Here is a 14,907-nt window from a genome sequence, read left to right as displayed (position 1 = left end):
GTTTACTCAATAATAAAAAAAGAGAGCACAGGTGCTCATGGGGAAACTATGGGAATCTTACTCCTGGGACTAGGAATCAGGAAACCTGAGATTAATCTGGGCTCTGTCATGTGCAAGGAACTTTATTTCTCCAGGAATCAGTTTCCATATCTGTAAAATATTTGGTTTGGACTAGTTAAGCGATATAGTGTTGGTCTCTGATATGGTATGAGTTCAAATCCTGCCTTAGCTATGACTCTCCTTACTGCATCATTTAGCCTGCTCTCAGACTCAGTTTACTGATCTGTGAAATAGGGATAATAATATTAATCTTCATCACAGGTAATTAATGAGGGTCATTGTGAGCATAAGATAAGAAATTATGTAAATCACCTAGTCAACTCTGAAGCACCGTATAAATATTAGCTATAGGTATTATTAGTAATATTTGTAATATTAATTAATAATAGTAATATTAATCATTAAGAAATAGCTATAAGTTTCAGAATTCTCTGATGATCTATTGTCCAATTCAATGTGAGACTTTGTGAGAACAATTTAGCAGCCTGGGTGATGGGGAGCAGAGGAAAAGGGGAGAGCAGTCATGGACACAAGACTGGGAAGAGAAAACTATGAGATCACCAGAAATTAATTGATCAACTCCATGACTCCAAGGTCAGTCCTGAGCCCAAGTCTAGATAAGGAATCCTAGAGAAGAAAGAACTAAATGATTTCCCAGGTTACCAATAGAAAATGTGGTTCTACATATGTTATTATGTTGTATAGTTGGGTTTTGTTTTAAGGCTCAGGTTCCAATGCCGAACCTTGTATAAAGTCCCTCTACCTCTGTAGGCCTCAATTTCCTTGAATCGAATGAGGAAGTTAAACTAAATGATCCCTAAGGTCTCTCAGGAGTTGATGTTTCCATGTTATGTTCTAATATCCTTCACGTGTTAATAACCCATGTTCCAAGGTCTCTTCCATCTGTAACATGCTGTGGGGCACCCAACGATTCTGAAATGCCATGGTCTAAGGTTGCTGTCAACTCTGATCCCAAGAGACCATCACAGAGGTCCAGGTCTTCCCCTGCAATGATATGTTCTGAGGCCATTCTCCTGCTGGAAGAGAAGACATAAGCTAAGAGCACAGTGGGGGCTTAAACCCTTGGAATCAGGTGATGTCCTGGCTCTGATCACTGAGAGGAAGTCTGCAAGGAGCCAGGGAAGGGAACAAAAGAAGCCAGTCCCTTGGCAAACCCTCTGCCTGAGGGGAGGGAAGCTGCCAAGCCCCCTCCTCTCCTGGCATTCTCTCTTTGTATTTATGGCATCACTGAGTGACTGGCACCCCCAGGGTGGCTTCAACTCCATTGGAGTGCTCTCTTGCCTAACAAGTAAGGTTGAATGATTAAAGAAGGAACTAGGAGGAGGAAAAGAGAACAGAGGTTAGGAATGGGGGTTTAAGAAAGCCAGGAATAAACATAAAAAGAAAATATCTAAGATTAATGCACCTTATCCTATTGAATAGTCCCCTTGGTATTGCCGCCTGTGCCAGCCAGAAAATATCAGGGGCCAGAGAAAGAGGCAAAGTAGGCAACTATCTCTAAACAATAGTGTGAGTAGCCCTGGATATTTCTCCTCTCAGCCATCCTAAAATCTCACTACCTGTCTCCCTGCTTGGGATTGCACCATTCTAACCACATTCATTCTGGTGAAAAAGCTGTTTGTTTTTTTAAGTGTAAATAAAGGAGTAATGTTCTGCCCGAGGTTGTGGGGCCTTTATGCCAGAGTCCAATGACCTTTAGTAGAAAGGTTAATTTGAGTCATGGCATTGAAACCTATGAGTTTTATAATCTGGGTTTAGCTACCTAACCTCTTGGGCCTCAATTTCCTCAGCTGTAAAATCAGAATAAATAATAATGAATGCCTCACAGGACAATTGGAAACAATTTCTAAACCACAGAGCACTAGAGAAATATGGATTCTTAGTGGTAGCCTTGTTCAGATTCCCAGCACAATCCAAATGACTTCTTGTGGGATCAAAGCAGCCCTGAAGTCTCCAAAGCCTGTGGAGTAGGAGCTTGGCAAGCCCTACCATGCTGAAAAGCCTATTAATTTGGCATCCCAGAAATAGACAGTATGTCTGTTGTCCTGGCACTAGGCTAATTAGAATGAAAGAGGGAGAAATAGGAGGCTAGAGAGATGGAGAAAATGGGTGTTAGAAGGGTGGGAAGTGTTCTTTGATAGACATCACAATTTGGCCAGGACTAGTTCTGCTAGAAAAGGTCTTTTTTATTCCCATTCCTGTAGAGGCGGTCAGGTGGTGCAGTTGGTTTAAATTCTTCTTCAGACACATACAAGCTGCGCGACTCTGGATAAGCCAGCATCTTTACCTCTTTTACCTCTGTCTGCCTGTTTCATCTCTAAAAATGGAGATAATAAAAGTATCTACTTCCCAGGATTACTGAGAAAATTAAATGAGATAATATTTGTAAAGGGCCTTGCAAGCTTTACAGCAATATATAAATGCTGTCATTGACAACTCCTTTGTGAGAAAGGTAAGGTAAGAATTATTATTACAATTTAACAGATGAGGAAACTGAATTTCAGAGGGTTGACTGACTTGCCCAAAGGCACACAGAAAGTCAGAAACAGGCCTCAGACTAGAACCCAGTCCTCCTAATGTCCAGGTGAGTTCCTCTCTCTGGGTCTCAGTTTCCTCTTCTGTAAAACGACAGAGTTGAGTTAGATGATCTTCAAGTTTCTTCCTAGCACTAAAATTCTATCATCCTTTGACTCAAGCAAAAGAGGTCTTTCCTTTGGGACTCTGGGCCACTGTTGGCACTGGATAAGTTTCCTGAGTTTCCCAAGAAGCACTGGTTCTAGCTATGAGGTTCCACCTCATACCTATCAGATTGGTTAAGATGATAAAAAGGGGAAACAATCAATGTTGGAGATGTTGGGGGGATTGGGACATTAATGCATTGTAGGTGGAGTTGTGAGCTGATCCAACCATTCTGGAGGGCAATTTGGAACTATGCCCAAAGAGCATTAAAACTGATCATACCCTTTTGACCCAGCAATACCAATACTAGGTCTATATCCCAAAGAAATCACAAAAAAAAAATGGGAAAAGTTCCACATGTTCCAAAATATTCATGGCAGCTCTTTTTGTAATGACAAAGAATTGGAAATTGAGGGGATGCCCATCAACTGGGGGATGGCTGAACAAGCTGTTATATGAATGTTATGGAATACTATTTTTCTTTAAGAAACCATAAATGGTCAGACTCTAGAGAAACATGGAAGGAATTATAGGAACTGATGCTGAGTGAAGGGAACAAAACCAAGAGAACATTGCACACATTAACACCAACATTGTGAGTTGATCAACCTTGATGGATGTAGCTCCTCTCAACAGTTCAGAGACCTAGGACAACCCTAGGAGACCCATTATGGGCAATGCTATCCCCATCCAGAAGAAGAAAAACAAAACAAAAAAAACCTTACAGAATATAAATGAATCCTGAATTCACTTTTTTTAGGTTTTTTTACAAGGCAAGTGGGGTTAAGTGACTTGCCCAAGGTCACAAGCTAGGTAATTATTGTCTGAGGCTGGATTTGAACTCAGGTACTCCTGACTCCAGGGACGGTGCTCTATCTACTGCACCACCTAGCCATCCTGAATTCACTTTTTAAAATTTTCTCTTATGTATTTCTTTCCTATCTCATGATTTCCCTTCTTTTCCCTTAATCCTAATTCCTCATACAGAAAATGACTAATCTGTAAACACATTAAAGGCAAATGTGTATGAACAATATTCACCACTGAGGGGAGGGTGTAGAAAGGAAGGGTGGAAGGAAATTATGTAACTTAAAATATGCATCTGCATGAGAATAAATGTTGAAAAACTTTCATAACGTGTAATTGGAAAAATAAAATAAAATATCATTTGGAAAATAAAGAATCACTGGTTCTGTTGGTAAATCAATAACTCCAATCTCTTACAAAATGACTGGTTGACCAATCAATGACCTGTGACTGGGTCCAGGTCACTCAGAAATAGTGAGTCCAAGATAGGGATAAGGAGATCTGTCCATGATGACCAGGGAGAAAAGCAAAATCTTAGAGTAGGCCTTCCCTGGATTTTCTACACCTAATATAAGGGAATATCTTCAATGTTAGTACTTAGCCATGGTATGAAACAGGAGGATGGGTGCCCCCTTTGTTTGATTAATGCATTTTGGTTTCAATTTGCTCCTCTAAAATAACACATTCGCACCAACAGAACTAAAAGGTATATTTAATAAAGTGATTATAAAACAGGTAGAAATAAATCAGTTTTACAGCAAAAGTAACCAATAAGTCCTAATATAATAAAAAGAAGAGCAAAGCCTACATAAACATAAATATTAAGAGAAAAACATCACCAGTTCAACGGAGCTTCAACATCTGAATCAACAGCAGCTGGGGAGTCCTGGGGTACAGCCTCCAGAGTCCTGATTGGGAAGGTCCCAGGAAGAGTGTCCTCCCCATGGGTGAGACTCCAATTAGGCTAAAGTCTAATCAGATCTTAGATAGCTTAAGAACAAAGAAGGTTTCTTGCCAATATTTTGTGGAATAAAATCAAATTTTCCAGGTTGTCCGAGAAGGGAGTCACCCCTCCCGAACTACAAGAATTATGGTGTTTACATTCAGGAATGGCTAGTTACTGAAGAGATGGGTAATGTTAATCAAGTACAGCCTTGAGAGTCTGGCCAGGACCAGTCAAGGACATTCAGTGGTTCTTTTAAATATTCAAGCTGTTATAAATATGTGCATAAAATCAATCCTGCTCATTTCCTCTCCCTGTACACCAGAGGTAAATTGAGGGTCAGTAATGCTCTGTAGCTAAACTATAAAGTCTTACCTTGGAAAATCTTATGTAGTAACCATATACCCTTTCACTGAGGACATTCACATAGACTGAGTTCGGACCTGAGAGGGGTCACTTCTTGTTATCTTTGATTCATTATGTCCCCAACACAGAAAAGAACTCTTTGTACAATCTCTTAAATCAAAGTTTAACTCAAGTCTAGGCTCTGCCCAAAATCATCAAGAAAGTTTCTCATTGTACAAAGTAGATCAGATATAGGACAGTGGAGGAAATATTTATTTCCTCCACTTCAGAAGAAATTCTTAGAATACCAAAGACCCCTAAGTATGCACAGTCAAATACTTCCTATATGATACAATAATCTCTTATACACTCCTTCTCCAATTCCAGGCCAACCAAAGAGATCAATATGGGGGAGGTCCTTGTATGGGCAGACTGTAAGAGGCAGCTGCGGAGTACCAAGTAGGGAAGCCCCTGGACTGGAAATCAGGAGGGCCATAACTCTCTATGTGACATTGGTAAAATCAGAAGACAGATAAGTCACGTAAATGACTATGATACAAAGGCAGCAGATAACAGGCACCATATTGTTGGAAAGAAAACTGGATCTGAGTTCAAATTCTGACTCTATTATACATTATGTGATCTTAGACATAAAAAAGCAATAATGATAAGTCACTTATATGTCACTTTACATTTTAAAATCTGCATTATATATCATACCATTTTAGCTTCCTTACAATCCTGAACATCAGGTACTATAAATATAAGGTATCCTAAGTCTTAGAACAGTTTTCAGTTTTAGTGAGCTCAGTACTGTACAGCAGCATACAAGGTGTCCCAAGTCTCAGAAGAGTTTTCAGTTTTGGTTAACTCAATGCCATACTGGTTCCAATAAGTATAAAAACCTCAATAATTACTGTATGATTTGGTTTTCTCAGTTATAAAATGGGAAGAAGAAGAATAGCACCTACATCCCAGGGTTGTGGTAAGGATCAGATTAGATATTTGGCATATCAGAGGCAGCCTAGCTGAACTCTTTCAACTTTTACAGATGAGGAAACTAAAGTTCAGAGAGGTTGGGATTTGCCCGTGGCCATATAACTAGTAAAGGTAGGATTCAAATATAGACCTTCCTAATCCCAGGTTCAATGCCATATTCACTATATGCTCCTTCTCTGGATTTCAGTTTCCTCAGCTGTAAAATAAAATAATAATGCAATTGCCATGAGAATCAAATAATCCAGTGTATGTGGAATGCTTTGTACACTTACTTTGCAAAGTATATATCTTATATAGTACCTCACTTTAGCTGTTCCACAACCAAATGAGGTAGCTATTACAAATACAGGATGTCCCAAAAGTCTCGCATGAAATGCATGAAATTAATAGTGTTATTATGCAAATTTCTCAGGCTAATTTGATGGCTTCAGGTGACTCATTCAGAAATTGCCAGATGTTGCCTCTCCCTTGTTCGTGGTGACAAAGATGAATCTGTGACCAGGAAGATTGTGGTTGGCAACATTTTTTCTCTATTTCACACCTTGGTGAAATATCCCTAAAATCAGCTGATTTTTTTTCTCCTCTTTTGGGTCAACTCCTTGCCAGTCATTCACTGGCCAAGCCCAGTTTTGTTGGATTCCCTAGACTATCTGTCTGATTGGTCCTCAGGGATTGATTGACATTAGCCCACTGGATTGCATAGTCTGATACTGTCTGTTCTTCTTAATGAATTAATCTTCTCCCTCCTTTCCCTGTGCTCCAGGTTTGCTTTTCTTTCTTTTACTTGAACTCATCCTTTCTTGTCAGCTGTTTCTGATATCCCAACCAAGAGACTTCCAGTTAACTCCACTGTACACCCCAGATTTATGAATTTACAAGGTTTAGAGTTCGGAACTCTAAAGACCATCCAACCCTACCCCTACTTTAAAGATGAGGAAACTTAGAACGGATTTATTCAAAGTATAAAAAGAATCAGACAAGCCAGGATTCAAATCCAGGAACCCTAAAGCCAGATCCAATACTATTTCCAACTCATCATACTACCTACATAATTTTTTTGTAATTACAACAATCCCCTTGAACCTTATAATAATACTATATAATAATAGTCACAGATCATGTCACTCCCCTACTCATCAAATTCCAAAGAGTCTCTCTTACCTCTAAGATCAAATATAAATTATTCTGTTTAACTTTTATAGCCCTTCACAACCTGACCTTAACCCATATTTCTGGTCCTGATGGACACATCAGAGTGAAAAGACTTCAGATCCATAAATTGGGTCTTATACTACTGGACAAGACAGCAGGTGTTGATTTTTTATTTCTTTTATTTTTTCCCATAATGACCAATGGTACTAGGGAGGGGGGTAAGTGATGTGATCACTATTACTTTGGGTTTTTTTTCACTTAATTGTTTTGCTTTGTTACTAAGGAACAAATTCAGTTCCAACAGTTCAGGAGTATGATTGGAGAAGTTCCCTCAGAAGCCCTCCAGTTCTAAATATTTTATTGTTATAATGATAAGAGAGGAAGTTAAGTGGTACAGTGGTCTGGTGTCAAGAAGACCTGGGTTCAAATCCATCCTCATACATTTACTAGCTGTATAACCCTGGGAAAATCATTTATTTGTTGTATGACTTGGTTCGTCATTTATAAAATGGGAAGAATAATAATAGCACCTACACCCCATGGTTGCGATAAGGATCAAATTAGATATTTGATGTATTAGAGGTAACCTAGTTGAACTCTTTCAACATTTTCCCCAGATAACTTTAAAATAATGCTTCAAATAAAATTTTGGAGTAACAGAGTCAGCAAAAAGCAAGGATGACATATTTTCTAGCATAAGAAAATTTAAGAGGTTGGCAAGAGAAGTCTGTGGCACTGGGGTAAAGGTCTATCTGGAAGCCACACACAGGGACAACCTCAGAAGCAGGAGCAGCCTCGGGAGCTCTCAGTTCAGAGACGGTAAGGGGGTTGGACAAATGGTCAGAAAGAAATTACAGGGAACTTTTTCCTGTAACTGGGTATAGCTGGCACTGATAAACAACTCCATTGACCATATGTAGTTCTGGGTCTCTATTTCATGGTAAATACTTGGGCTTCAGGGAAGCAGGGACCATTCCTGGGTAAAAAAATCAGAGCCCAGACCAGAAGAACAGTGACTACATTTCTCTTTATCTTGGAAGCACAAAACTTTGCAGATCCCCCTGCCCAGAATTAGCTCTGAAAATAGCAGCACAAAAAGACTGAAACTTGGTACAATGCCTCCCCACCTCCAGGTGAACAGAGCCCAAATTTAATATGAAGTTAAAAGTCAAGGGAAAGACTGGGGGAAAATAAGCAAAAAAGAAAATGGATCATAAAATGGTACTAATGGTGATAGAGAAGACCAAGATATAAACTCAAAAGACAACAATGTTAAAACAGTCTCAAAGAAAGTCCCAAAGAAAACTGCGAATTGGATTTAATCCCAGCCAGAATTCCTAGAATAATTAAAGCAAGAAGAGTGGTAGAGGAAAAGTTGAAAAAAGAAATGAGACTGATGATGCAAGAAAATTATGAAAAGAAAATTAAATAGGTTGGTAAAAGAGGTACAGAATTCACTAAAGAAAGCAAGTCCTGGGGCGGCTAGGTGGCGCAGTAGATAGAGCACTGGCCCTGGAGTCAGGAGTACCTGAGTTCAAATCCAGCCTTAGACACTTAATAATTACCTAGCTGTGTGGCCTTGGGCAAGCCACTTAACCCCATTTGCCTTGCAAAAAAAAAAAAACTAAAAAAGAAAAGAAAGAAAGAAAACAAGTCCTTAAAAAATAAAATAGGCCAAATGGGCAAGAAATGGAAAAAAGATTGAGAAGTAGAAAAAGAAGCACAAAAATTCACTGAAAAGGAATTCCTTAAAAAGATAAGACAAAACAAAAAAGAGGTACAAAAGCTCACTGAAGAAAATAATTCCTTAATAATTAGAATTAGGCAAATGGAAGCTAATGATTCCATGAGTCATCAGTTAAAAAATAAAACAAAGTCAAAAGAATGATTACAACAGAAATGTGAAATATCTCATCAGAAAAACAACTGACCCACAAAATAGATCAAAGAGAGATAATTTAAGAATTGTTGTACTACCTGAAAACCATAATCAAAGAAAGTGTTTAGATTCCACATTTCAGAAATTATCAAGGGCAAGTGCCCTTTTAGATTGAAAGGATAAAATAAAAATTCAAAGAATTCTTCAATTACCTCCTGAAAAACATTCCAGAATGAAAACTCCTAGGAACATTATGATTCCATTTCTTTTCCTAGGTTTAAAAAGAAAACACTTCAAGCATCCAGAGGAAACAATTCAAATATTGTGGAGGCATAGCCAGGATAACACATGGTTTAGGAGCTTTAACATTAAAGAAGTGGAGGAATTGAAATAAGATATTTCAGAAGGTAAAGGAGCTAGGTTTACAACCAAGAATAACCTACCAAGCAAAACTGAGTATAATCCTTTTGGGGAGAGGAGGAGAACGAACATATAATGAAATAGAGGACTTTGAAACATTCCTGTTAAAAAGACTAAACAGAATGGAAAATCTAACATTCAAACACAGACTCAAGAGAAGCATATAAAGGTATACATGAAAGAGAAATCATAAGAATCTTAATAAAGGGGGCAGCTAGGTGGCATAGCAGATAGAGTACTAGCCCTGGAGTCAAGAGGACCTGAGTTCAAATTCGACTTCAGACACTTGATAATTGCCTAGCAGTCTGAACTTGGGCAAGTCACTTAACCCCATTGCCTTAAATGAATAACATTTTTAAAATGAGATAAAATAAAATAAAGAATCTTAATATAATTAAACTGTTCACATTCTTTAATGAAAAAGTGACACAAGTCAATCCTAAAAATTGTATCATAAGGAGTTTGCATAGACAGAGGGTATGGGTATGAATCAATTATGTTGGAATGATATCAAAAAAATCAATAAAGGGATGAGAAAGAGATAAATAATAATAGTTTTTAAAGAAATAAGAAAAGTAGACAACAACATAAAAAAGAAATTCATCAATCTCCAAAATGAGAGTATTTGATCAAATTAAGGGAGTATTCATTCTAAAATTCTATCTAAATTTGAGAAATGACTAAGCCTTCTTTACACATCTTAGAAATGAGTAAGAAGAACAAGTGAACTTGCCTGAATTTCTTTTTGATCTTTGCTTTTATTATTTTTTCTCCTGTTTCAAAAAGAATAAATCATAATCAACAAAGCCTTGTTAAGTGGAGGGGAAAGGATACAGAGATAAAAGGGAAGAGGCAACTGAACAGATCCAGGGGCACAGCCCAGTTAGTAACCAAAAAAAGCAGATCCTACAAGCAAAATGTATAGGCTCCATTTTCCAATTTTCTCAAAATACTTTGTCATCATCTCTCCTATGTCCCATCATGACTTAGTTTGTATTATACTTACGTATATACCTATCATAATGGCTATCCCAAAAAGCTCTCATAAGACAAATATTTTGTCATTTATTTTTCTTTATATCCCCAGGGCCATGCATTGTGGAGAAATCCTTCAACTGACGCAGTTTGGCACATATGCAAACTAGAATTTTGGAGAGTCACCCATGTTACCTATATATTAAGTGATCTCATGATCACATATATAATATTTGTCAGAGACAAAATTTTTGAATCTTCCTCAATCTGTAGCCAATCCTCTACTGAAAATGTCTCCTTTCTCTATATAATATTTATTGAATTGATATAAAATTCCAAATCTATGATTCTATAAATTGTCTTACAAATAGATCTAGGTATATTCAGATGTGGTCTCAAAACCCCTTTAGACTCTTAAAAATTGTTGAGAATCTCCAAAGAACTTTTATTTATATGGAGTTTGATATTTACCATATTAGAAACCAAAATGTTTTAATATTATGAAAATAATTTTAATTTCCTGAAAGGTTCTTGAGAACCTCCAGGGGAACCCATGTCAGGAGATCCCAGATGAAGAGCCAATGAATTAATAGGGGACAAATTTATTCAACCAGTAAATATTTTGTTGCTTGTTGTTAATGCTGTTACTCAGTCATTTTTCCATTGTGTCCAATTCTTCACAAGCACATTTGGGATTTTCTTGACAAAGATACTTGCAGAGGTTTGTCATTTCCTTCTCCAGTTCCAAATGAAGAACCTGAAGCAGAGTCAAATGATCTGTCCATGGTCGCACCTAACATTTATTGAGCATCTACTGTATATGTTCCCCCTCCCTCCCAACTTCCAAATGAATGCTACAAGATTTGAGGAGAAATACGATTTTGTCTTTAAAAGAATCAGCTTGAGAAAGAAATAGGGCTCATTGCTACCAGTTGGTCAAAGGCAATAAGTATTTATTAATTGCTTACTCTTTTCCAGGCATGTACATCAAACCATATTTCAAAAGAGTAATAACCAGTTTAAGATGTAGCTTGTTTCCCACACAGGTAATGTGTTTATTCATAAAGCTTTATCTAAATGTAACTCAAAGGAAAGTATGTATATATCTCTGGAATCTCTCTCATCTCTTTCCATGGAAGACAACGAGTCTTGCCAGGAGGAGAACAGGAAATTGGGGCTACAGAACTGGTCCACTGTACTCTCTGAGTAGATAGTGGACTTGAATTATTCATTCATCTATCTGTCTGGAGGTTCATCAAACAGAAAACTCTTTTAAATAGTACTTGTTTAGGGGAAAGGGACAACTAGGTGGTATAATAAAGACCAGGAATCAGAAAGACTCATCTTCCTGATACTTCCTAACTGTCTGACTTGGAAAGATCACGTAGCTCCAGTTTGCCTCAGTTTCCTCATTAGGAAAAATCAACTGGAGAAGGAAGGGGCAGTCTATTTGCCAAGAAAATCCCAAATGAGGTCATGAAGAGTCAGACATAACCAAAAAATTACTTTAAAATAACTTAATATGTTTTGATAAAAAACACTTCACAGGAACACTTCAAAACCCTCTAAAATATCAAATTAAGGAAAGCATATCACCTTCAACTTTTTTAGTTTATTGATTATTAACAGATGGAAGAGATATATCCTTTAACTTTGAGATTACAATACTAACATTAACTGGTGAATTTGACTAATGATTGTTTCCTTTCAGGGCCAACTTTATTTACACTAGGGTAATCATTGTGTATATTGACCTTTTGACTGTTTTCTTCACCCTTTATCATCTCATGTGCCTTTCTATGTTTCTTTGATTGCACTATATGCATCATTTTCTATGGCATAGTATTATTCTATTACACTCATATCCGCATAGTTTGGTCAACCATTCCCTAAACATTGGGTGTATTCTGTTTTCAGGTATTTTTAATCAAAATGAGACTGTGATAGATATTTTTATGCATATGGTATAATTTCTTAAAGAATAGAATCATATCCCCCATCACCATTCCCTATATGTATTATCTGCCTGTTTAGACTATACCCTCAACAAAGAGAGCAGAGTAGAATCACCAATGTGGAGCTGGAAAGGTCTTTACAGATCCTCTAGTCCAACCCCATTATTTTACAGATGAGAAAACTGACGCAAAAGGATTGGTCTCATTAAGTTATTTGCCCATGAAATAATAAGCATCAGAAGGGAAATTTGAACTGAAAAGCAGGTGTTCTTTCCAATGTACCCCACTGCACATGAGAAGATATCACAATAGTGAACTAGTCTGTGAAAGAAATGCCTCAAGGAGTTCTTATAAAGATAAGACCAATCCACAGTCAACCATACAAAAGTTGTCCAAAGCCAATGAGGGCTAATGAATAGAAAACAACAGTAGAGTCTTGATCTAAGAGTTTTCTGTTTGATGAATCTCCAGAGAGGTCAGCCTCCATTGACTTCATATTCCTATGAAGAGTGTGGACCAGTGGTTTGTCAAATTTTCACTAAGAGTATTTGCACCTCAGATGTTAAAAAAAACAAAACACTTCAAATGAGACTTGATTTGTTGTTTTGTGATTGAATAGATTCAAGAAAATGATGATTCAAAGTGGTTGTTTAAAATTTGACACCACATTCCTCTGGGTCCTTGTGTGGACACAGAGAAATAACACCATATATAAATCAATGTAGTTCCATTTTTGTAAGATTAATACAAAAGAATGCTTATGCCCCATTGCCTTGAAAAAATTAAAAAAAAAGAATGACTATGACCCGAAAGAGCCCTACTGAGCCAATTCATTATCCTCCATGAGGTACTAAGAGTTCTTCCCATTCCCTTCATGGGGAAAGTAATGAAAAGTCTCAAACCCTCCAGAAGCACCTTGTCCAATAGAAAGAGTGATGGATTTGGAGCCAGAAAATCTGAGTTTAAACATTGTCAAACCTTTATGTCATTGAACAAATCACTACGTCTTTTAGAGACTGTTTCCTCATCTGTAAAATGAATGAGTTGTACCTGATGGTTTCTAAGTACCTTTGGGATCCTGTGACCTTCCTCTAGGGCAATAATGTTCTCCACAAACAAATACACTTAGAAGGTAAGAGGGGGAGGCAGTTAGGTGACTCAGTAGATAGAGCACTGGACCTGGAGTCAGGAGGACCTGGGTTCAAATCCAGTCTCAGACAAATAATTACTTAGCTATATGACCTTGGGCAAGTCACTTAACCCCATTGACTTGCCAAAAAAAGAAGGTAAATGGTATAGGATTCTGGTTTGAAGGTACCATTGACACCCAGAATAATCATTGAAGGTCTCCTATAGGATTTGAGACTCAAGCTCATTGTGTTTTTAATTAATGTTTTTTGAAGGAGATCAAGGGATAACCCTGAGCCCCCAAAACTAAAACAAAAACATCAGCTCTGATAAAAACTTACTACAGGTCATGCACCCCAGTTCCTAGTTTTAATTTCACAAAGGCCACAGACCCCGGGGAGGTGAGCTTTGCTCAACAGCCAGACTATTGATTCTCTACTGAGGAAGCTGAGTCATCATTACAACAGAAGTGGCTTTCCTCCCGTGAGGAGCTGGACCTCAGCTGGTCCAGAAGCTCTGCCACCTACAGGCCAGGTGGAAAGTGGGGTTCAAAGCTCTCATCAGCCCCTCAACCTCTGCCTCTCCATCTCCATCCACTTTTCCCTGGAGTCCCAGGATCGTCACAGCTAACTAGCACTCCAAAGGACCTTAGGAATCTTCTCATCCAACATTCAGAAACTGAAGCACAGAAAAGGAAAGGGACTTGTTCATGTTTACATAAGTAGCAGAGCCTAACCTCAGGTTCCCAAATCAAGAGCTCAGCTAGCCCTTAAAATAGTGAGGACCTGGAAATTCCTAAGGTCCGGGGGTGTCCTTGGGGTAGCTCCAGGATGGGGATTCCTGTAGATATTGTCACATAGTAGGTGCTTAATAAATATATATTGCCTTCCCTTATCTGCCCTATATAGGGGAATGTAATCAAGGTCCCAGGCAAGGGATCATCTTCAAGAAGTAATGTGATAGAGTGGAAAGACAAAGATAATGACCTAACATGGAGAATCATAAGATTTGGAGCTGGAAAGGATCCTAGATTTGTTCATTCATTCATTCAAAATTAGGCTGCAATTCTTCACATGTTGGGTCCATGATTAGAATGACTTCTATTAGAGGCTGTGTTTTGCCTTTCTTTTCTTCTAACAGAGCTTTCACTGCCTGGTAAATAGTTGGCACCTAATAAGTGTTTCTGAGTCAATAGACTGGACAGAGCCTTGGCTTTAGAAGAAAAGGACCTGAATTCCAATTCTGCTTCCGCCACAGGCTACCTGTGTGAATGACGTGAAAGTCACCTAACCCATTTGGATTTGTTTCCTAATCTGTAAAACCACCAGGCAGAACCAAAGTGCACAGAGCATGGGACATCTTTCTGAGTTCAAATCTGCCCTCAGACACTCACTAGAGATGTGTGACCCTGGGCAAATCACTTAATCCTGCTTGTCTCAGTTTCTTCATCTGTAAAATAAACTGGAAAAGGAAATGGCAAACAACTGCAGTACTTTTGCCAAGAAAATCCCAAATGGGATCACAAAGAGTCAGACACCACTGAA

At 38.1% G+C, this 14,907-nt stretch overlaps 1 long non-coding RNA gene across 3 annotated transcripts in view; it reads right to left on the bottom strand.

Moving 5' to 3' along the window:
- Positions 1-14,907, bottom strand: part of LOC141496203 (uncharacterized) — an 86,370-nt gene that overhangs the window by 65,335 nt on the left and 6,128 nt on the right. For 2 of the 3 annotated variants that reach the window (XR_012470976.1, XR_012470977.1), the window contains exon 1: positions 4,407-8,742. The exons of the other annotated variant lie outside the window; for it this stretch is intronic. This is a non-coding gene — a long non-coding RNA (uncharacterized LOC141496203). Of the gene's footprint in view, positions 1-4,406; positions 8,743-14,907 lie in introns of those variants that run through there. 3 annotated transcript variants of the gene reach the window in all.

Source organism: Macrotis lagotis, chromosome 8 (assembly GCF_037893015.1).
Source record: "Macrotis lagotis isolate mMagLag1 chromosome 8, bilby.v1.9.chrom.fasta, whole genome shotgun sequence".
Classification (NCBI taxonomy): Eukaryota; Metazoa; Chordata; class Mammalia; order Peramelemorphia; family Peramelidae; genus Macrotis; species Macrotis lagotis.
Note: the sequence above shows the minus strand (reverse complement) of the source record. Positions and strands in the feature narration are given on the sequence as shown.